The 25,025-nt window shown below is 42.7% G+C and overlaps 1 protein-coding gene across 9 annotated transcripts in view; it reads left to right on the top strand.

Moving 5' to 3' along the window:
- SEMA6D (semaphorin 6D) overlaps positions 1–25,025 on the top strand; it is a 579,242-nt gene that overhangs the window by 378,365 nt on the left and 175,852 nt on the right. For 8 of the 9 annotated variants that reach the window (XM_060294311.1, XM_060294309.1, XM_060294304.1 and 5 more), the window contains exon 4: positions 15,676–15,707. The exons of the other annotated variant lie outside the window; for it this stretch is intronic. The gene's annotated coding sequence lies outside the window, so the exon portion shown is untranslated. The remainder of the gene's footprint in view (positions 1–15,675; positions 15,708–25,025) is intronic. 9 annotated transcript variants of the gene reach the window in all.

Raw genomic sequence — 25,025 nt, 5'->3', positions numbered from 1 at the left:
AGACATCTGTCCTGCGCTTCTGGACCTTCTGCTAGAATGTGAGTCCCTTTGGCAATATATCTCAAGGGTGAGCCTAAGACCACCTCCTCAGAGGCTGCCTTGATACTTGTTAAAATGTGAATTCCAAGACCCCCTCCAGATTTCCTTCAGGAAGACGGAGTTTCCAGGAATGGAGCCTTGGAATCTGTACTTTTTCAGGCTTCCCCTGAGATTCTTCTATAAACTCAAATTTAAGAACTACTGCTCCAACGAATGAAGGACTGTAGCTGGAAGAGGTTCTTTCTCATCCTTACAGTCTGGCTGGAGAGCAGATCTTCTATTGAGACCCTTCAAGAATGTTCTCTCTGGTGACTCCTTGCCTTCTAGGTACATAGGGCTAGAAGTTATTTGGGTCCTGGATTGGAGGGTGCCCAGGAAGCTCTCATACCAACCATAGGCCTCCAAGAATCATGGATTTGGTCAAGATTGCTTCCTTTGTGCCCAGGCGTGGTCCTCCTATAAAATCAGATACTCCTAGGCATGGCATGGTGACAGATAATGGCTAGTTATTTCTACCTTGGTGTAGATAAACGTTCCATATCCCTGTTGTTGATGATAGCCAGCAGGGAGCATGTCCAAACGGGCATTTGTCCCAGGACATGTCAGCAAGTGGCATGCCAGTCTTCTGGGAAAGGTGAAACGAGGCAGCTGTGACAGCATGAGGGCTTAGGGTGTCCAGATGAGAAGGGGAGGAGGGGAACGAGGAGGCAGAAAGTGTCAGGAGGGCAGAGAGGTGCCCGGGAAGGCTGAGTTCTCCTTCACAGCTTTGCCTGCAGCCTGATCTGCTTCAGCTCCGTTTTTCTTTAGGACACACAACAAGCAGATGCACTCCCCCTCGACATTCTTCCGCTGTGGTTCTCTGCGACTCACCCATAGCACTGATCCCTTCTGCCTGGCTTGGGGGAATTTAGGTTTGTGTCTTATCTGCACCCACACGCATGAGTATCACGTACACTTGTCCTAGACCCCCTACCCTTGTCTGTAAACCTCTTGCAGGCAGGGCAGTGTCCACACGTTACTCACTTTACCACCCCCCACACCACCTAACAGCACTTGCATGTGGGATGTGCTGAGTAAATATTTGTCAAAGGAATGAATGAACGCAAACTGAAGGGGTGGAAATTTACAGAGGCCAGCGCTGGCTCTGCCTGATTTATTCAGCCCCGGCATAGCACGCCATGCAAATAGCCACTTCGTACTCGTTTTTGATGATCATGAAAGTGATAATGAAACCCTTCAAGGGATGACTGAGGATAAGGCTCATTATTGTTTGTGTCTTTTCTTTTAATTAGTAAATTTATTTATTTTTGGCTGCATTGGGTCTTTGTTGCTGTGCGCAGGCTTTCTCGAGTTGCGGTGAGCGGGGCCTACTCTTCGTTGTGGTGCGCGGGCTTCTCATTCTGGTGGCTTCTCTTGTTGCAGAGCAGGACTCTAGGCACAGGGGCTTCAGTAGTTGTGGCACGCGGGCTCAGTAGTTGTGGCTCGCGGGCTTTAGAGCGCAGGCTCAGTAGTTGTGGCGCACGGACTTAGTTGCTCCGTGGCATGTGGGATCTTCCTGGACCAGGGCTCAAACCCGTGTCCCCTGCACTGGCAGGTGGATTCTTAACCACTGCGCCACCAGGAAGTCCCTGTTTGTGTCTTTTGTTGTAAGCTGCCTCAAATCTTTTATAGAAAAAGGCAGGGTATAAATAATAAATAAGTAAGTGGATAGGGCTTTAAACCCCTGAGGCTGCCCCATACTTTTCAGTCCCTCTCATACCTCCAGAACAAAGCAGCCTTCTGGGGATGGGAGGTGAAGAGAATTATTTCTGTTCATTCAACAAATGAGTTTTGAAAGCCATACCATGCTTCTCCTAAGCAATAACCTTGCTCCAGTGTTTCTAGACAGAGTAACTCCTTGAGGTCTCTTTCAAGGCTATGATCCTTGATTCTGCTCAGAATCGGTGGGGATATTAAGTAATATTGATAAAGTCCCACAAGCACCGGAGATTTAGTGAATATATGCAGGCAGTGGGTTTCTGTCATTTCTCTGTCTGTCTTAATATACCAGCATCTGGTAAAATTGCTTTAAACGCTTTGTTTGGCGTCTGTTTATGTCAGATCAGATCTTCTCCTAACACCCAAATGAAACCTGATGTGACCTCGCATAATGTAGTCGATGTGTCACCTTGTAGCAAACCCTGAACAAAGGTCTTACTTGATTTTTAAAGGCATCAAAATGGGAATTATTTATGATCAGATTTACCTTTCCTAAGCATTTTGCTTCTGGTGGTAGCTAAATTATACCAGCTGATTAAAATAAGCAATCAATGCTGCCTGTCGGAGGTGTCTTAACTGGCTGTATATACTTTTGGTAAATATCACAACATTGTTTTAATCTGTAAATTGGATTTGTCAGGTCTGATTCATTTAAATGGCTCACACACCCCAAATTCTCTCTGACAGCCCCAATGTGGGAGCCTGTCCTCATCTTGAAAAGGTAATATTGCCCGGGGCTTTTTGCTAGCTTAATAGAGGCAAGAACATTGTGTAGCAAGAAATCAGAGAAAGACAGACCGCCTTTCCTATAACAGGTTTCTGCAAGCATCCAACACCTCAGCCATGCAGCATCTTTTCACAGAAATTGAGAGACTTCTGACTGAGGTAGGGGAGAGACCAAAAATATATTGTTTATACCAATAATCCTATCGATAACAGTAACAAAAAATTATCCATCAGTTGCCATGTGCTATGCACTGTTCTAAGTAGCTTATAAAAATGAATTATCCTATTCAATCCCTACAGCAACCAAGTAAAGTAAGTATTGTTTTATACTTGCAGAAGCTTAAGTTGAGAAACTTGCTCAGGACCTAACTGGCTCCAGCCTGCAGCCCTACCCACCAGGCACACAACCTCTCTATGTGGAGTTATTATGATTGATTGACTTTTGAAGGAAAGATGGGGCCAAGAGGGGACCCTTTGTTCAGGATTATATTCCTATGGTTCCCCAAATCTTGTAATGCCTACTTAGCTAGCCTATTATTTTACATTTCTCAGGCTTTTTAAAAGGACCTTACTCTTAATATTTGTTGATTATAAAAATAACAAAAGGCATCTTGTAAATGAGTTAATTATATTCTATTCATCATGGCTTCTTTGGATGTATTTGCAATATATCCTTTATTTAGTATATAGACAATGCTTAGTGAGCATAAGAATTCAGGTGCCTTGGGGCTTCCCTGGTGGCGCAGTGGTTGAGAGTCCGCCTGCCAATGCAGGGGACGCGGGTTCGTGCCCCGGTCAGGGAAGATCCCACATGCCGCGGAGCGGCTGGGCCCGTGAGCCATGGCCATTGAGCCTGCGCGCCGGGAGCCTGTGCTCCACAACGGGAGAGGCCACAACAGTGAGAGGCCCACGTACCGCAAAAAAAGAAAAAAAAAAGAAGGCGATGGCAATACAGGGGCAACAGACAGGGAGAAGGGGCTTTGGCACTTCTGGATGGGCGACCATGGGAGGAAGCTCCTCACTACAGGTGGAGGAGCAGAGACGAGAAGGCAGGATGGCTGGGAGTGGGGAAGGGCCCTGGATACAGGACTCTGTCTGTCCTGCCTCACCCCACCGCTCACCTGGCTCCATCCTGGGTTATTTTTTGTTTTGTTTTGTTTTGTTTTTGCCTCACCACTTGGCTTTTGGGATCTTAGTTCCCCGACCAGGGATTGAACCTGGGCCCCTGTATCCACTGCAGTGGAAACGCAGAGTCCTAACCACTGGACCACCAGGGAAACCCTGTCCTGGGTTTTTAAAGTAGACTCATCACCTGGTCTTCACTCCTTCCATCCAAACATTTCTGGTCTTCTCTTTCCTCTCTCCACCTTACACCCTTGCAGACTTGAGGATCCACACACTAGACCCTGCTGGCAGCATTCCAGACCTCTCTGAAAAGCACCATTTGTTGGAAAATGAAGAGACCTAAATATATCTTCTACAAAAAATGTCAGTCTTCAATATTGTGAGCCTCACACTTTGTTTAAGCACAGAGAAGAAAGGCTACTGAATGGCATATAAAAAAAAATTCCGCCTTCAGTGCCCTGGAGCTGGGTTGGCAAACTTTTCATGCAAAATGCAAGGTAGTAAATATTTTAGACTTTGCAGGTCATATGGTCTCTGTCACAGCTAATCTACTCTGTCACTGTAAGCAGTCATAGACAATGTGAGTGAGGCTGTGTTCTGATAACACTTTGTTTACAATAGTTGGTGGGCTCCGAGTTTGCTGCCCACTGCTCTGACAACTTCTTTTTTTAAATGAGGTGGCACTTTGGCATCTTGGTGAATTATAGAATGCCTGGAGCTCCCCACCCTTCTCCATTGCCACTGGAGTGAGCTTGCTGTTAGTAGCTCAGTGAGAGCTGAGTTGTCAAGGTTGATTTACTCAGGCAGATATGTTCCCTCTGAAAACAGTGGTTGGGAAGTTGCACATGTGCATCTGCTTCCATAGGAAAGCCCTGAAGAAGGCTAACTGGACGCCTGGCTGATGAAGACATTCTCCCGCCGCCTATGGAAAGACTGAGCTAAAGAGGCCCCTTCTCCCCTCTTCCTCCCCTCCTCTAACACACACTCCCAGTCCTTTGGGTGGGGGTCAGCCTGCTGGAAGGATCCCCCAAAGGACCCCAGCCGTAACCCCAATTAAGTGTCTCTTTTCACTCTCCAAGGTTTCCTTCCACCCGACCTTTCATCTCCAGGGCATCTGAGGAGATGAGGCTTCCTCCCAGAAGCAGGCGAGGCTTGTCTTTCCTGGGGATATTTCCTTTTCCGAGAGGAGCAATGAACTCCAGTGAAACTCCAGCAGAGCCAGCTGTCGAGGGGGCAGAATTTCTGCCTGTTCTCTTTTCTACCCCAGTCCTTCACGGAAGAGTTTGCTCCCTCCACTAACTTCAGGGGAGTCGAATCCACCTGTCCACCGCCTGCTCCACCCCTGCTTTTCCTCTCTTGTAAGCCACTCTCCTCTGGCTTGGTACACAAACAGTCATCTCTGGCGAGCAGTTTTGAGTTAGCACAGGAATTGCACGTTTCTGCAGTCCCAGATCACACATTAGAGATGGCAGAGAGCCTCCCCTGCCGGCATCTGCCAGCGTGGTGTGAAGACCCACATCTGGATGCTGTCTGAGAGCCTGCGCCTCCGAGGTAGCTCTGCCTGGGAAGGAGAGTCGGGTCCCTGGAGGAATTTAGAGAGTGGGGTAGGGGCTAAGCAGGCCGGTACAATTAGACACGACCAGTATTTCCCAGACAGCAGAGACTTATAGCCTCCTAATAGCAAGCAAAGAGCAGAAGAAGGGACTTGTTAGCGGTGAGTTAAATCGATAGCTAGTGGGAAGCAGCCGCATAGCACAGGGAGATCAGCTCAGTGTTCTGTGACCACCTAGAGGGGTGGGATAGGGAGGGTGGGAGGGAGACGCAAGAGGGAGGGGATATGGGGATATATGTGTATGTATAGCTGATTCACTTTGTTATACAGCAGAAACTAACACACCATTTTAAAGCAATTATACTCCAATAAAGATGTTAAAAAGAAAAATGATGGTTCTCAATAGGGGGTGATTTGGCAATGTCTGGAGACATTGTTTTGGCTGTCACAACCCTGGGCAGGGGGCCGTACTTATAGCATCTTGTGGGTAGAGGACAGGGTGACTTGTCCTACATCCTCCAGTGCACAGGACAGACTCCCATAGCAAAGATCTGCCTGGCCCCAAATGTCAGTAATGCCAATGTTGAGAAGTGCTGAATTAGAGGTGTCTCTTGTTCAGAACAGCTCTGCACTGTCCGTGGTGAAATGACCTCGTGAGTGGATGGGCTGGATAGTCATATGAGGGTCCCTGTGGGCAGGCTTCCCGCAGGGTGTGAGGGTGGCCAGACAGACGAGGACCCCGCGCCCACCTGGGTTGTGCAGTAGAAGCGGGCAGATGGGTGGGAGGCAGTTTCATGGCTCCTGCCCCCACGCTGAGCTGGGTGTCCCTCCCTGCTTTGTTTCCTTCTATCTGCGGAGCCTTGCCTTTATCAAGGCTTTACGCTTTGACCCTCTGGCCTCAATACCCAAGGTAGGAGCCCCCGTGCAAGGGCCCCACTTTATTTCTGTAACACCCGTAGGTGAGGGAGCATACCTTGCCCGGCTATTCTGCGTGAAGAGGGAGCTGCAGGGAGGAGAGGCTGGCTCTGGCCCTGTCAGAGTCTCCTGATCCTACCAACTCCGAGCCTGGACTCTTCCCTGGGCTCTGTAGAGGCAGCAGGTGTCACTATTTCAGTGGTTCTCTCCTCAGCCTCCTCCCGGGTTCTCTGCTGGTGTTTTTGCTTCCTCTTTCAATCTAATTCCACCTGCTTTGCATCTTTAAGAAATGCTTCAAGATTCTGGTCTGCCGAGGTCACCCTTTGTTTTTCGGGGGTTTGATGAATTTATTCTTGCATACAAATTTCTTTGGTCATTTTGATAGACTTCACTGAGGAAGGGAGGTAGATGTACAGGTATACCTTGTTTTATTGCACTTTGCAGATCCTGCTTTTTTTTTTCTTTTTTCCTTCCTTTTTGCGGTACGCGAGCCTCTCACTGCTGTGGCCTCTCCCGTTGAGGAGCACAGGCTCTGGACGCGCAGTCTCAGCGGCCGTGGCTCACAGGCCCAGCCACTCCGCGGCATGTGGGATCTTCCCGGACCTGGGAACGAACCCGTGTCCCCTGCATTGGCAGGCGGACTCTCAACCACTGCGCCACCAGGGAAGCCCAGATCCTGCATTTTTTAAGGGTGTTACTATTCTCACATTTTGCAGGTTGACTATGTTCAGCTGAGTGGTTCTAGACTGGGGTCTGTTATGAGCTGAATTTTGTCCCTTAAAAACATACGTTGAAGTCCTAACCCCCAGTACCTAGAATGTGACCTTACTTAGAGATAGGAACTTTATAGATATAACTAGTTAAGATGAGGTCATCCTGGGGTAGAGTGAGCTGCTCATTCAAAATGACTGGTGTCCTTAGAAAACACACAGGGAGAACACCATGTGATGACAGAGGCAGGGACTGGAGTGGTGCAGCTGCAATTCAAGGAGTGACAAGGATTGATCAAGGCCCATGCAGCCCCCACCAGAAGCTAGGACAAGGCAAACAAGGATTCTTCCCAGAGTCTCAGAGGGAGCATGGACCTGCCAACACCTTCATTTCAGACTTCCAGCCTCCAGAACTATGAGACAGTAAACTTCTGGTGTTTTAAGCTACTCAGTTTGTGGTACTTTGTTACAGCAGCCCTCAGAAACTAATACAGTATCTCTCATATGGTTGAAGTCACGTCTTGACTGGGGCTGGAACCAACTGAAGGTTCTCTTGGGCTGAATGTCCAAGAGGGCTCCTCACCCACATGGCAGGTACTCACCTGGGTTGATGGGAACTTCTGGGGGCTGGACGGGCATTGTTCTCTCTCTCTCCACACCACCTCTCCATATAGCCAGTTTGGGTTTCCTACCAGCACAGCAATCTCAGGCTAGTTGGACTTTTTACATGGCTACTAGCTTCCCTGCAAGCGAGTGTTCCAGGAGACCCGGGTAGAAAGGGCAAGACTTCTTTTGACCTAACCTCAGAAGTTACACAGTGTCCCTTTGCTGCATCCCTTTGCCCAAAAAGTGAGTCACAAGTCCAGCCCAGCAAGGACCTGAAGACCAGGAGGAATGGTTCGTTGTAGGGTCATTTTTGAGAACTGACCAACACAGCACACGAGTTGGAAAAAGTTCTTTAAGGACGTTTGATTTCTAAGGAGTGGAAAGGTTTATGGAAAGTTTTCATTTGCTTTGTGATTTGAGATATCGATGGGAAAGCTATTCTAAAAGTTGAAAATATAGGAGAGAAGAGCTATGAGAGGATAGGATTCAAGATTTAGTTAGAGGGTTCAGCTTCAGACTGTGGGAGAAACACCTCTTTCATTATATCAGGAGAGAAGCAGGTGAGGATGGGTGAAGACACAGCAAATGCCTAGGTGAAGAAAGGGAGGAGGAGGTCAGTATAGAAGTTTCAGCCTGTTGGGAGAGTTCCCATGTATTGGCTTCTAGTGTCTCTCAGTCTGGAGAAGCAAGATTATCTGCTGACACTGATAAGAAATATGATAGGAGAGAGAACTTTGGGAGAATGACATTTTGAAAGAGCCACAGTGGAGAACAGGAAAGAAAGCTGCATACTATCAACACACTCCAAAAGACCCCAACACCTTTTCAGATAAACTCTGCAGCGGTAGGAGTGAAATCCAGGGGGGAGCAGTTGTCTCCTGCTGTCCATGGCATTCTTGGCGACATTTTCTGAGTTTTCCAGCCCTAACAGAAGTCTCTAACATGAACTAGATATTATTTCTGAAATCAAGGTAATGGGAGCTAGAAAGATATGGTCATTGTTTCATAAGTACATTTCATTAAAAATCAGTATCTTGGGCTTCCCTGGTGGTGCAGTGGTTGAGAGTCCGCCTACCGATGCAGGGGACACAGGTTCGCGCCCCGGTCCAGGAAGATCTCACATGCCGCGGAGCAGCTGGGCCCGTGAGCCATGGCCACTGAGTCTGCGTGTCCGGAGCCTGTGCTCCGCAACGGGAGAGGCCACAACAGTGAGAGGCCTGCGTACCACAAGAAAAAATAATAAAATAATAAAATAAAATAAAAAGTCACTTCCCCCCCCCAAAAAAAAATCAGTATCTTTTTATTTGGTAGGCCATAAGAGAAGGGTTAGTGGGGAAGAAAAATGTTTTGAAATAGAGTTCAAGCATCTCATCCAGACATACTTCCAGAATGTCTTACCCTGTTGCTGTGGATGAATTCTCCCCATCTTTCTTCATTTTACTCAGCTGTACTTGGAGTGGGAAATCAAGACCTACGGTATGAAATTTTCTGGCTCAGACAGCACAGGTTAACTGTATCTCATCTCAAAATTGTGGTCACGTTTGGGACATTTTTCTGTGATTGACTTCCTGGGTGTGGGTGAGAGGCAGATCCATTTTTCTTTGTGTTAATTTCAGCTGTAAGTGTGACCATTTTTGTCAATGACCATGGAGTGAGTTTCTGTGATTAGTCATTTAACTGTATGATAATTGCAAGCTAAATAGAGTGTTTACAACAAACCTCTTGCTTAGGAGACAGAGACTATGTCAAATTACAACCTATGAAAACGACATAAATAAAAATTTGCATCTAGAATAGGGCTCTTCATAAAAATTATGAAAAGATTGTGGAATTTTTTATTTGCATTGTATAGTGGCTCCATCATTGACAAATTGTAACTATAGTCCATAATATTTTACATCCAACAATTATTCATCATAACTGCATCTATATCGCTTGATTCATTCTGAAAAGTAACAATCTTGGCAATCACATTGTTTCCCTTATCTTATTAGTGACAAAGTACCATAATGAGCATAACCTTCCAGAATGGATTCACTGATCGAATAAACAAAGCTAGGTCTTGGCACAGGACAGACCATGAAACGATTGGCTTGCCCTTCTGCCTCTTCCTGAGAGCCATAACCATACCACTTCTCTCTGCTGAATGTCCTTGATTCTAACTTGGTTTGGAATTTCAGAAGCATTCATTACTCTTTGTCCCATCATTAGGCAAGAAAAGATCTCTGCCTTTAATCCAAACAGGGAATTCCATGAGAAATTCTCAAAATGAGCATTTTAATTTAAGCTCTTGTGTGTAGGCAATTGCCTGGAAAGATTTTATTTTTTAAATAATCAGAGGAAAAGCTTCACACATCAGGACATTCTCCCTTCTTTTAAAAATCGAAGGGAAAGATTTCAGGGTGCAGTGGCGTCATAGTCAACTATGCCTGCGGGAATTTAAATTTGTCAGTGTACAGACAACATAATTCACCATCTCAAGCTCAGCAAGAGGGACAGGTGCCATTAAGTCTTACAAACTTGGAAGAATAATATTTGTTTCTCTGTAGAGCTGCAATCACTGTTACAGGACTTGTTCTGCCCAATTTCCCCACATGCAAACACATTCCTTGCTTTGAGTGTAGAAATTTCACATCTTTTGCCCTGATCTCAGGGTTTTTCTCATTTCCCTCCTCCCTCTTCTTTTGCTCTTTGAAGGCCAATACTTATTCTGAAAACACTATCCCATTTCTGAATTTAGCAGATTCAATATATCACTAACAACTAAGATGCTTCCATGTGTGTTTCTCAGGGACACCCACAGGTATATTACAATCATAACGTCCTTGAGAGAATTCACAGAAAACATTAATGCATTCATGCTTTAAATTAGCCATTATTGGGTACCAATCGAACACGGACACTGTGCTAGGCCCTAGGCCTCAGGATATGAACTTCTGGGCACAAAGTGGGCATTTAATGTTTACTGAATAAGTAGCAGTGCCTGCTTCCAAGAAACTCCCCATCTAATCTGGGAGGCAGATTTGTACACAGAAAATTAAAATACAATATGATGAGTATTCTAGAATAAGTAGGAATAGCTACAGTGGGAGCAGAAGGGAGCGAGTAACCAAGCATGGGGAAGTGGAGAAAGGCCCCGCAGAAGTGATGTGTAGATTAGATTTTGAAAGATGAGCAGGTGTTTATCAGGTGAAAAAGAAGATTGTGTCTGAGGGCGTGTGTGTGAGTGTGAGTGTGTGTGTGTAGAGGAGGGTGAACACAGACATTTCAAGCAAGGGGAACAGCATGTGTAAAAACGTGCGGGTGGAAGTGGTGTGGTAAATTCTGGAAATGGTGTTTACTGCAGCTGGGATCCCGAAGATGTCCAGGTGAGGGGTTGAGGGATAATTAAGAAGAAAGATAGGTGCAAGATATTGAAAGACTCTGTGACCTTCATTTTGGCTTTGCAGGGGAATCAGATGATGGTCTAGTAAGAAAGAGACAACAAATCACATTTTTCAAAAGATAGCTCTGCTAGTTAGGTGGGATGGACTAAGTTGAAGAGAATCAGTGGGCATGACAGAGTTCTTTAGAAGACAGTTACCGCCGTCTGGGTGGAGTTGATGATGGCTGAAGAGCTCAGAGCAGGAACCTGGTTTAGAAAACGTTTCCTGAGGAACAGAGCACAGGAGTTGGGACTGAACACATGTGGTAGCAAGTCATTTGGGATCACGAGTGTAAGAGAAACATCCTAAGGTGTAGTGAGTGAAGCATCAAGAGAGAAGGAGCCTGGGTTCCTAAAAGACCCCTTGGAGCAGAGTCCCCATTCCAGCCTTCGACCAGCTCCCTCTGAGCAGTGTTTCTGAAAGTTTAGAAACTGGAAGTTCTGACAGCACCTGGAGGGCTGGGTGAGCCTCTGACTCAGTAGATGTGAGGATATTCTCAAGAATTTGCATTTCTTTAAAAAAAAAAAAAAAAACAAAATAATGCCATTTGCAGTGACATGGATGGATCTAGAGATTGTCATACTGTGTGAAGTAAGTTAGAGAAAGACAAATATATGATATCGCTTATATGTGGAATCTAAAAAATGGTACAAATGAACTTATTTACAAAACAGAAATAGAGTCAATAGATGCAGAAAACAAACATGGTTACCAGGGGGAAAGGGGATGGGAGGGATAAATTGGGAGGTTGGATTGACATATACACACCACTATATATAAAATAGATAACTAAGAAGGACCTACTGTACAGCACAGGGAACTCTACTCAATACTCTGTAATGACTTATATGGGCAAAGAATCTAAAAAAGAGTGGATATAGGTATATGTATAACTGACCCTCTTTGCTGTTCAGCAGAAACTAATGCAACATTGTAAATCTATACTCCAATAAAAATTAATTTAAAAAATGAAAAAAAAAATTACAACAAAAAAGAATTTGCATTCCTGACAAGGTCCCAGGTGGTGCGGATACTGCTGCCCTGGAGGTGCACTTTGAGAACCACTGCTCAGGACTATTATGTATTATGTTAGTCATTATGTATATGAGAGAAAAATCAAAGTTATCTTGTTTATGCCATTGTTATTCGGCTGTTATACCAGCCGAACCTGCCAAAGTGACCCGGAAGAGAGAGGGCCTAGGAGACATGAGTTTCTCTGACGGTCATGGGAGGACACCATCTCCCTCATGAAGACCAAGCCTTCCTCTCCCCAGGGCTTTATTCTGAACTGGCCTGCAAGTCTTGAGCTCACTTTCAGTCCACTTAACTAATATTTCTTGAGTGTATGTCAAAGCTTCCCCTAGAGGTACCATTGGGAAGTGGGGGAAGGGTGGGCCTGTTAACTATAATTGGCAGGTCAGGGTGTGGAGCCGATTAGGGAAGATTACAGACGCTCTCTGACAGTGTGCTATGCAGAATACTAGTTTTGCAGAATGTGAATAGGTACGATGTGCAAAAAATGTTTCCTGGGGTAAATAATAGTTTTAAAATCATAGATGAAATAAAGTTAACATTTCATTTATTTCAAGAGAACTCTGTATATATTATTCTCCAAGAATCTCTAAAAGGGGATTGTGCTGTGAAGCACCCACCACCGCCTCGCCCTTTGGTTCTAAAACCAGGAAACCCTTTATTTAGAAGCATCTCAGGGGATGAGTGTTGTGTCAGATAAACGTAGGGAAATGCTGCCTCTGAGTTCTTTGTAGAAGAACTTTACATCAGTGGCTCCCAAAGAGTAGGTCATTGATCGGCACTGGGTCCGTGACAGAGTTATTTGTGAATCTGTAGCAATATGGAAAACATAAGGACAATGTCGCACTTTACAAAGTTAATGTTTTTTTCAAATTAAAAGTTATCTTTATTTTGAAACTATGTGCTTCCTATGCTTTGGGGGTTAAAATTTTCCTGTTCAGTGAAATGATGGTGGTGGGAGAGATGATCTCTTCTAAAATATTTTTATATGTTTGAAATTAAAATTGGCATCTTTATACCAGACCTTTTGTTTTAGCTTGATTGTATCATACTGTTCGATTCTTAGATATCATCTAATCCAAGCCCAACATTTACAGATGAAGAAAGTGAAGTCCTGAGGCTGATACAAAGAAAATGATAATATGTTTATTATAATTTATGCAAACGCTGTGTGTATTGGAAATGGCCATCCCACCCTCAAGGACTTCATGGCACGTATTTGGGCACTTTGATACCTTTCATAACATTAATTATAATAGGAAGTTGAAAGGTTTGTGCTGTCACAAGCAAAGCATGAAATGTTTAATGAATTGTTGGAAAATTAGAACCAGCAGGATGCCATGTGTCCATTGCAGTATTTTAGTTCTAGGCAAATCCGAGACACATGATTGATTATGATTAATTGTATTTACTTACATAGTTCTTTTTGTGTATATTTCCATCTGCACTGAGAAGGGGTAAAAATTAAGCAGATACCTGGCGATTATTCAAGATCATAGCTAAAATTTTCCATTAATCTTTCAGATCACCCCCATTTATAAAATAATCCTAAAGTTAATCTCTGCATGAAAGCTTCTTTACCTAGAAAAATGAAAGGATTGGACTAATTTTTCTTCTGAAATCCTTCCAGCTATAAATTTCAAGGATTCTATGATTTAACTGGAGTTAAACAATAAATAAGGGCCATGTTAATTAGAGTCTATATTACCTAAACTTCCTCCTTTTTCAGTGATTTATAGGTTACCACCGGAAAATAATGCTTAAGGCAGGTCAGTTATCTATTTTGAAATCATAAAGGAGAAGGAAAAACGTTTGCAAGTAAAGAACACATTGTACTTATATATTGTATACTAGTTTTCAAACTTAAAACATTTATTATGTATTCTGAGATGGGGTATCCATATAATAGACTTACCCACCCAAAGCTTGGCACTTGGCACAGACTGAGATGACTTTTCCTATCTTCCTAAGTCTGTGTTTCTCCAAATGACCATCTGATCAAAGTCACCTGGAAAGTTACTGAAAATAAACATTCCTGGGCACTAACCCTTTAGAGATTCAGATTTAGTAGAGCTGGGTTAGAGCTCAGGAATCTGCATTTTTAATAAGCTCCGCTAAGGGACGCTCATGCACACTTAAATTTAAAAACCACTTTCCCTACAATATAACTTATTGTGCCAGGGACATGATACTTCCAGATGCCCAAACAATAAATAGTAGAACAGGGTCAGAGTAAAAGGGGATTCATGTGACTAAGTCCTGAGAGTTCTTCTTACTTTATTCTAGCCAGTGGCAAGGAATTAGCTGCTGCTCTGTTTCACCCCCTGTCTTATCTGAAAGGTCAACAGATTTTCCACTGGAAGAAGCCTCTTTCTGAAAGTAGCTTTGAAGTCAGTATGGAAGTGAGGGTGGAGGGAAGCAGCAGAGGTTGTGGATTTATTGGGGAAGTACCTTGATTTTTTTTTTTCTCAAAAAAAAATTGAAGGAAACTAAGGGAAACTAAGGTGATAGTATAAACTATACAGATGAATTTAGATGTCATCATGTAAGTACATTTCCAATGAAGATAAAGCACCAGTACACACTTGACAATCCAGTACAACTTAAAACATATACATAAGATTTTAAATAGATAGGAATTTCAATATGCTTTCAGACCTTGCTTTTTCTCTTTTCTTCCATTTTTGAAGTTCACTGTATTCTTGAATGTTGATTTTCTTTTCTTGTTTAAATCCAGTCCACTACTGTGTACAAAGTGCTGTTTCTGCCCTAAGGCTAAGAATGTTCTAGGTGAACTAATCAATCAATTTTTGCCCATTAAGAAAGAGCACTAAAATAAAAAGAATGCTAACCTTTTGATTGATTTGGTACCTGTTTGCTAAATACTTTTTTTTTTAGTGGTACAACACCAAGAGGAGAAGCAGTCTCCTACCTTAAGGAGAGGAAAACTCCCAGGCCCCAGGGAACTGTGTGACATTTGGGGAAAATTTTTCAGATCCTGGAGTATTGATTAACCTTAACGTAACTTGGTGGTAGGGGTGTTATTTTTAATTAGGTCTTTCTAGCCCAAGTTGGAAGATACACATATTTAAAATGTAAAATAAATGTTTCTGCAAAGCAAACTGAGAAAAAGACGTGTCGTTCAGCTTAACTGAACACCTAACCCAGCGACAACTTTTGTACAATGCTGTTCAAAATACCTTCCTTCCATTTTCAGACTCTTAGGCTTGTAGAATTGATGGAGTAACTGATTTATTGTGTAGGCTGTGAAGCATCCAACTTGTTATTTCCAGGTTTGGGGTGTTATATGGCTGAACCTGTTGGTAGTGTGTTCTTTTCTAGCGTAACCGTTAAATTAGAGCAGTTCATGAAGAAAAATGACATACGATGTTGAATTTCATGAAATAGGATGTCTCAGCACAAAGAAAATTTTTTCTCATCTGCGGAGTGAGATAAAATAAGACATAGCAGACCAGAGGTCTTCAAGTTGTCAGAAGTTTAAAAAGAGTTTCAAACTACAATGTGTAGCCTGCCACAGTTTTCTTCAAGTATGCCGATGGATGTTTTTCCTCAGCTGAACGTATTCCAGACTTAAGAGTGGAATTAAATAGAGAAACTGGATTCAGGTTAAAATCCAGCTTGGCTTAAACCATTCTGTTACTTCCAGCAAGAGAAAAATGACATGTGGATTTACTAAAGTAATAAGCATACCACAGCTGTGTTTAATGCAGTATCATGGTGGCAAGGTCAGAAGTAACAAGAAATTAATCCTTTTTTCTTTTTTCAGGTTTTTGGCCATACAAACCAACCTTCCCCAAGGTAAACGACATTATATTTTTCTGTAATTTGTTGGGAAAATCCAGCATAATTTTATTGGCTTTGAATACATTTTTACTGTTTGGTGTCTCAAAGTCATGAGTGTGACATTCAAATGGTGCCCAGAATTAGGTTTTTATTGGTGGTGTTAGTAATGAAAGCATCCTACGAAAATGGCTTGATGGCTTGACTAAGCAGTGAACCACACACACACAGAGAGAGAGAGAGAGAGAGAGAGAGAGAGTCTTTTTCTTGCTTGGTCAGACCTTTTATGAGACAGCAGATTCTTCATATCTGTCTCTGATGTTCAAAGACAGAAGGTTTCTTTGTGAGTGACTGTGGAAGAGCCTGTACTGCTCCTAGAACCTACTTTGGAAGAATTCAAAAGCAGAGCTCCCCTGAGCATGGTCCCAGCTCTTTACTTGGCCTCACCCAAGTAAAGAGCTGGGACCACGCTCAGGGGAGCAGGTCCAGCAGGACAGCATTTGCCAAGTTGTTCAACTTTCCAGGAGTATCTATCAAAACCAGCAATTGAAGATGCATTCATCTTGTGAAAGAACGCCATAGGAACCCTTTTTTATTTCATTAGAAAATCAGGATGCATTTGATGTGCACCATCTGGTTTATGAATACAGGAATAAGTTTTTCAAAAAGGCACATTTCCAAGTTCTATGTTTCATATGCTTGGGAAGGAAAAACTCATAAGCAGCTCTATTTTTAATGAGAGCAATGCTAAAGCTAATAAGATTGAGGTGGATTTCCAGTATGTGCCATTTCTCCTAAACCACTACATGTGTTTGTAGTATGTTTGGCAGACTTGTCCTGTTTAGAGGATGGGCTTCCAATTGAAACATTTTAAGTTCTCCATGTGTTAATTGAAAAATAGAAAGAGGCAACATTGTAGCAAAGCAGCTGGCTTCTTAGGTATTAATTATGGTTCTATCCTAAAGTCTATTTTAAATGTATCTCCATTATTTATTATGTTACTTTCAGAAACGGTAAGTTTTCAAATCATAGCGAAAAATCAAGTTAAACTGTACTGTGTATTGAATGCTTTTAAAAAATGGTTTTTTGTATGTAATCACTGTTAATAAACAATAAGCAGTAACTAGACAAGAAAATACAGATTTGCTATTGGTACTCTCTGTTGAGTCCTTAAAATATTTTTTTTATTTAAATAAAAACTAGAGCTCTGGACTGTAGCCATCTCACTAATAGAGTATAGCTCTATATAGGAATGTTTTTGGACCAGAAAAGCTGCTTTAGAGGTATAATGCCTTCAGCTTCATACATAATTTTTAAAATCCTATACAGTAACAAACATGATTTGTGAGGCAATACGTTACACTCCTTAACCTCTCAGTAACTGGAGGCATCTTCTGTATGTATTCCACAAGTCCAGCTCACACACTGATGAAGGAAGCATAATTACATTACAGGCAATCTCATCTAAGGTCATTGCAGTTGTCGCCATCAATCCAATTAAAGAGGATAACCAGCTCTACTGAGTCAGAGCCACAAAGCTTTCTAACTAAGGCCAGGCTCTGGGATATGGGTGTGATTGAGGATTTTGAAAATTTTTATTTGTGAAAAACTGTTGCTTATGAAAATAGCTAACAATGTTGAGAGAGGGGTATAGTCAGGGGAGGTTGAATATTGGTAGAATTTTTTTCCGTTTGCTAATAAACTTCTTATTTCTAAACACATAAATCAGTGTAGATTCTCAACTTCAGAGCTTTAGGCCACATAAGATCTTTATGGAAAGGTTAACAAAGCATTACAGCATCATAATGGTCCACTGTACCCATCTGGCATCTCCTTCTAAATTGGCCCTCCATCCCATTATTTCTTCAGAGACCTTCTGTGTTGTTCCCCTTAAAGATACAGTGCACTATTTCCTGTCTTTGCACTCCATGGAAGGAAGTGAGCTTGAGTAGCACCTCCCTGGAAGCTCTTGCACTGGTTTATGTGGGGTCAGTGTGAGTGCCAATATGGTGTATCAGTAAGAATTACAGAGGCATAATGGCACGTGAAGATGATGCACATCTAAAAGACTTCACCTGTCTGTATGGTCCAGACCAGAATACAGGCATACCTCATTTTATCGTACTTTGCTTTATTGCACTTCACAGATATTGCATTTTTTACAGATTGAAGATTTATGGCAACCCTATGTCCAGCAAGTCTATCACTGTCATTTTTCCAACAGCATTTGCTCACTTCATATCTCTGTGTCACGTTTTGGTAACTCTCACAATATTTCAAACTTTTTCATTCTTATTATATTTGTTATAGAGATCTGTGATCAGTGATCTTGGATGTTATTATTGAAATTGTTTCAGGGCACCAAGAACTGCGCCCATATAAGAGAGCAAACTTAATCGATAAATGTTGTGTGTGTTCTGACTGCCCCACTGACTGGCTTACCCCAGTCTCTCTCCCTTTCCTCCAGCCTCCCTATTCCCTGAGACACACATTGTTGAAATTAGGCCAGTTGATAACCCTACAATGGCCTCTAAGTGTTCAAGTGAAAGGAAGAGTTGCACATCTTTCCCTTTAAATCAAAAGCTAGAAATGATTAAGCTTAGTGAAGAAAGCGTGTCAAAAGCAGAGCTAGGCCAAAAGCGAGGCCTCTGATGCCTAACAGTTAGCCAAGTTATTAATGCAAAGGAAAAGTTCTTGAAGGAAATTAAAAGTGCTACTCCAGTGAATGATAAGAAAGTAAAACAGCCTCACTGCTGATATGGAGAAAGTTTTAGTGGTCTCGGTAGAAGATCAAACCAGCCACAACATTCCCTTAAGCCGAAGCCTAATCTAGAGCAAGGCCCTAACTCTCTTCAACTCTATGAAGACTGAGAGGTGAAGAAGGTGCAGCAGGAAAGTTTGAAGCTAGCAGAGGTTGGTTCATGAGGCTTAAGGTAAGAGGCCATCTTCATAACATTCAAACAAGGTGACGCAGCAAGTGCTGATGTAAAAGCTGCAGCAAGTTAATCCAGAAGATCTAATTGAGATCATTAATGAAGGTGGCACACTAAGCAACCAACTTTCAATGTAGATAAACATCCTTATATCGGAAGAAGGTGCGATCTGGGACTTTCATAGCTAGAGAGGAGAAGTCAGCGCTTGGCTTCAAAGCTTCAAAAGACAGGCTGACTCTCTTGTTAGGGCTAATATGTGGCTGGTGACTTTAGTTGAAGTCGGTGCTCGTTTACCATTCTGAAAATCCTAGGGCCCTTAAGAATTATGCTAAATCTGCTCTGCCTGTGCTGTGTAAATGGAACAAAGCCTAGGTAAAAACACATTTGTTTACAACATGGTTTACTGAATATTTTAGGCCCACTGTTGAGGCTACTGCTCAGCAGAAAAGATTCCTTTCAAAATATTACTGCTCATTGACAACGCATCCAGTCACCCAGAGCTCTAACGGAGATGTACCACGAGATTCATGTTGTTCTTATGCCTGCTAACACAACATTCATTCTGCAGCCCATGGATCAAGGAGTAATTCTGACTTTCAAGTCTTATTCTTTAATAAAAACATTTTGTAAGGCTATAACTGCAAGAGATAGTGATTCCTCTGATGAATCTGGGCAAAGTAAATTGAAAACCTCCTGGAAAGGATTCACTATTCTAAATTCCATTAAGAACATTCATGATTCATGGGAAGAGGTCAAAATACGCACATTAACAGGAGTTTGGAAGAAATTGATTCCAACCCACATGGATGACTTTGAAGGGTTCAAGACTTCAGTGGAGGAAGTAACTACAAATGTGGTGGAAATATCAAGAGAACAAGCATTAGAAGTGGAGCCTGAAGCTGTAAATGAATTGTTGCAATCTCGTGATAAAACTTCAACAGATGAGGATTTGCTTCCTATGGATGAAGAAATAAAGTGGCTTTTTGAGATGGAATCTACCCCTAGAGAAGATTCTGTGAAGACTGTTGAAATGACAACAAAGGATTTAGAATATTACATAAACTTAGTTGATAAAGCAATGACAGGGTTTGAGAGGATTGACTCCAATGTTGGAAAAAGTTCTGTGGTGGATAAAATGCTATCATTGCATGCAACAGAGAAATTGCTCATGAAAAGAAGAATCAATTGATACTACAAACTTCATTGTCTTATTTCAAGAAATTGCTGCAGCGTCCCCCCCCCCCAGCCTTCAGCCACCACCTCCCTGATCAGTCAGTAGCCATCAACACCAAGGCAAGACCCTCACCAGCAAAAAGATATGGCTTGCTAAAGGCTCAGGTGATAGAATTTTTTATCAATAAAGTATTTTTAAATGAAGGTACGTACATTGTTTTTTTATACATAATACTATTGCACACTTAAGAGACTACAGTATAATATAAACACAACTTTTACATCACTGAGAAACCCAAAAATTCATGTGACTCACTCTGTTGCAGTATCTACTTGATTGCAGTGGTCTCGATCTGAACTGGCAACATCTCCATGGTATGCCTGTGTGAGCCTTGGGTATAGGATTTAGAGAACCGGAAATGAGAATGATGTCACTCACTGTGTCTAAGATTGAGAAAGGGCCCAAAGAGGGATTGTATATGCCTGAATTGGATGATGTACTACTAGGTCAAGATACTGGTGCTTTCTTGGTGGTTATTTATGTATGAAGAGGACGTAGGAGATAAACTTCTGAGTCAGGGGTGGAAGGGGAACATTTGCTGTCTAATATCAGTGGCCCGCTTAGTCACCACTCAGCATTCTTTTCCACACCCTGGCTTTTCTCTTCTATATGTGGAACCTTCCACCTGCCTTGATTATTTCCTTCTCATGTGTTTTTCATGTTCTCCCTCAGCTACCCACACTCCTTATCACACTTGGATGCCTCTTCTCTTTGTCCATGTAGGTGCTTCCAATCCTACTTTAGAACTTAACCTTTTTCAGAGAACCAATTCACCTAGAAGAGGAAGAGGGGGCAGAGAAAGGACTTGGTAGAAGGGGAGCTGGGCCTAGTTTTATATTCCACTCCCAACCAGCCCTGTGATACTGAACAAGTCACCAAAGCTAGCTGAGGCCCAGTTTCCTCATCTGTAAAATGAAGTTGTTAACTTGTATCCTACTGACCTCACTGTAAAGAGTATCTCAAACAAAATTATAAATGTGGAAAAAGCTCTTCATAATATATAAAATTCCACACATATATGAGGGATTGTATATGCATAGATTTGCTGTTATTAAACCCAGTCCATTCCCTTCTGTGGATTCCCCCAGCTCTTGCAATTTAAATGGTACTTCTTACAGTAACCTGCTTTTATCCCTTAGTATGTTGTTTCTGCATTTCTGTTTCCTATTGAGTGTTTAAGAAGCCTGAAGGCTGCCACCTTGTTGCTTGCTTCTTTTCTTTCGTTTAATTTGTTCTCTGACTCCCTGTCACAGGATGATCTGTTGAGGGATTGTGTAGTGTTTGTTCTCTCCTTAGTTTTTCTCCCACCACTGCAAGCATATCACCCAGCTTGGTCTGGAAGAAAACATGCTGCAGTAACAAAATAAGCACATAAAGGACCAGTGTCGGAACGGAGGGCCAGAGGCCCTCCCTGATGCTTTGGCAATGATTAAGACCATGGCCAGATGCTGGGAGATGAGGGAGGAGGAAGCCTCAATACCAACTGAGATTGGATTTCTTATCTGTCTGGTAAAATAGAAATCAGGAACCAAATTAACTTGATTCTTTTTAAATGAAGAAATAGGATATTTCTTGCCCATCTGAGCTTGTGGACTAAAGCTTTACATAAAGAACTGCTCAACATATAATTATTATTAAAGAACATAATTTCTGGGGCTTCCCTGGTGGCGCAGTGGTTGAGAGTCCGCCTGCCGATGCAGGGGACACGGGTTCATGCCCCGATCTGGGAAGATCCCACATGCTGCGGAGCGGCTGGGCCTGTGAGCCCCGCAATGGGAGAGGCCACAACAGTGAGAGGCCCGCGTACCGCAAAAAAAAAAAAAAAAAAGAACATAATTTCTAAAAAGATTCTAGAACCCATCTGGTTGGGGAAAAAAGTAAAGCATTGAGAAAAAAATAGAGCCTAGAAACTCTTGATCTACTTAATTTCTTAGGCATAGAGGTGGATACCCTTTCCACTGTTTGTTTAAAGATAACTAAACAAGAACGCTAATAATTTCAATGAAAACAATAGAAGAAAATAGTCTTGGAGAGCTACTGAAACTTGAAATTTGGTGGTAGTGAATTAGCTGTTATGAGTATTTGTGATTTCTGCTGACAAATAATATACATTAAACTTAGAATGTATGTTTGTTTTATTTGAAAATCTGAGGGTAATTTGTTGGATTCTTTCTTTTTTTCAGACTCTAGGATCCACCCTTGGTGGATTTTATGACAGGGACCTTAAAATGGAGTAGATATAAGGAAACATGGACTGTAATAATCATCTATTGCTGTGTAACAAGTTACCCAGACACTTAGCAGCTTACAGCAACATGCACATATTATCTCACATAGTTTCTGAGGGCTGGGAGTCTAGAAGCAGCTTGGATCAAGGTCTCACAAGGCTGCAGTCAAGGTGTGAGTCCTGCAGTCACTTCCACAGTGGCTCATTAACATGGCTGCTGGCCCCGGGGCCTCAATCCCTCATTACTAGGACGGTCCATAGATGACTTGAGTATCCTCGAGACTTTGCAGCTGACTTCCCCCAGAGTGAGTGATCTGAGATAAAGAGAAAGTGAGAGAAAAAGAACGAAAGAAGCCCGAGAGGTATTTTTTCTCGTACCATCCAATTGGGTATCCAGCAATTCAATTCAATTCCGACAGCAACTCCTGGAGTTAGTGAAAGCTTCATAGTTGTAGGACTCAGTCCCACAAGACTGTCTCCACTTCAGATGTCTGGCTATCCATATTTCTGCCCATCCAGCTGTAAATTCAGCGGTTCCCATGATCCCCCCCTCAGGTTCAGTCATTTGCTAGAATGACTCACAGAACTCAAGAAGGTGCTTTACTTACTATTACTCATTTATTAGAAAGGATACAACTCAGGAATAGCCTAGTGGAAGAGACGCATTAGGAGAAAATACCCTGGGAGGGAGTGGCAGGGTATGGAACTTCCACACCCTTTCCAGGCACACCACCCTTGAAGCACACCAGTATACTCACAAACCCCATTGTTTATGGGTTTTTAGGGAGATTTCATTTAGTCGGCATGATTGGTTAACTTAACTTAATCATCAGCAATTAACTTAATCTGCATTCCCTCTCTCCTGGAGGTTGGGGCTTGGGGCTGAAAGTTCTAAGCTTCTAATGAAGCCTTGTTCCTTCTCATGACCAGCCCCCATCCTGAAGCTATCTAGGGTCTGCCAAAGAGTCATCTCCCTGGAACAAAAGATACTTCAGTCACCCATATCACTCAGGAAATTCTAAGGGTTTTAGAAGCTTTGTGCCAGGAACCAGGGACAAAAACCAAATACCTTTTATGATCTAGTTTCAGAAGTAACATACCATCACTTGTGCTGTTTTCTATTGGTCACACACACCAACTGACAGAGCATGCAGGGAACTACACAGGGGTCTGGGTACCAAGAGGCAGGGATTTGGAAACCTTGCTGGAGTCTAACATCACATCTGCTGCGATTTTTCTTCCTTTAGCTACAGATGTGTCAAGGAAATATGGTGTCCCCTTGACTGTGGTTTGAATTCGATCGATAATGTGATTTCTTACCTAGAGATGATATAGTATCCATTCATTTTACTAACCTCTTGGTGGCCCTTGAACATGCGAGCTGTTGAAATAAGTCTTCTTGTGATCCTCACTAGAATTCTCAAGGCCTAACAATGGTCCGTGTGTCCAGCTCAAGCTTCTGAGGGTCGCATCTGGCAATGGAAAGGTCACTAGGCACAAAACTTGGGATCTGGGCTCTGGTACTATTCTTGCTACTGAGTTGTGCCTTGACCTCAGTTTTTCCATCTCTAAAATCTAAGAGTCAAGGGATGGCCTACATTGCACCATCTAGTGCTAAAATGTGTGCATTTCTAAGAAGGCTCGAAGAAAATTGCTTAAATCAAGTGATAAGGATTGCATCAGATGAGGTCAAGGGCATTGGAATATGTTTTGTTGATTTGAGGGGAATAAGATCTTATATTTCTTTTTCTAAAAGTATATTAAAATCATATATGACTCCCCCTGTCAGTCAATCACATCCTCTAACTGACCCTCCAAATGGTATCTCTAGCATGACATTTTGGAATTGGCTGGTGTGGATGGATCACAGATCATCAAACAACCTTATACATTTGTCACAACCTTTCCTACACTCTCAACTTAAAGCTCTAGGAACTGAGGCCCAGAAAGGTTAAGACACTGCCGTGGGGCTGCAAAGCAAGATATTGACCGCAGCAGATTGCGTTAGAGAACACCTAAATCCTTGTCTCTTTCTACATATTAACTATACCGAGCAGTTGGCGTATTTTTCCTCTATTACCATAAGTAAATATCTGTTTATCTTTTATTTAAAACAAACAAACACGCGTGTCAAGAAGTAGAGCATTATTGGTTTCAAAGGGAAAGTGCTAATGTGTTTAAAAACATATTTTCATTGAACAGTACAGACTTAATTAAGTTCCAGATTTTGTAAATCTTGCAAATGAGAACTCTTGTTCTTATGAGAAGCAGTTTCTTTGGAGAATCATGCAATATGGCCTTATAGTCTATTTATCTTGTTGTGTTTGGTGTTGATGAAGCACTGGCAGGAGTTCTCTGGCATTTCTTAGAGGAGAGAGGAGCTGGTGCTGGATGAGGAGTGAACTCAGTCAGGCAGAAGGCCTGGGGGAGAGGCCAGGCTTATGCTGGGCTTCTACGAAGCATTCCTCTGGTCACTTTGTTTTCCTGTCTCTTCTCTTTGTTCCTTTCTTATCCCTTTTCAGGACTCTGTACTGTCTTTGTTATAACTGAGATCATAATTTGGCCTCAGAGTGTAGTATACTCTCAGTTCTCAAGATTATTATTTAAAAGTTTCCAGCTGGGCTTCCCTGGTGGTGCAGTGGTTGAGAGTACGCCTGCCGACGCGGGGGACGCGGGTTCGTGCCCCAGTCCGGGAAGATCCCACATGCCGCAGAGCGGCTGGGCCCGTGAGCCATGGCCGCTGAGCCTGCGCGTCCAGAGCCTGTGCTCCGCAACGGGAGAGGCCCCAACAGTGAGAGGCCCCCGTACCGCAAAAGAAAAAAAAAAAGTTTCCAGCTTACATATAAACAAAAATTCTTCTCTTTTTGCAGTCAAGATAATATTATTCTGGAATGGCTCATTTGGGTGCCAGATGGGCGTAGACTTGGATTCTCGGCCATTTC

The sequence above is a fragment of the Globicephala melas genome, chromosome 2, assembly GCF_963455315.2.
Source record: "Globicephala melas chromosome 2, mGloMel1.2, whole genome shotgun sequence".
In the NCBI taxonomy this organism is placed as follows: Eukaryota; Metazoa; Chordata; class Mammalia; order Artiodactyla; family Delphinidae; genus Globicephala; species Globicephala melas.
Note: the sequence above shows the minus strand (reverse complement) of the source record. Positions and strands in the feature narration are given on the sequence as shown.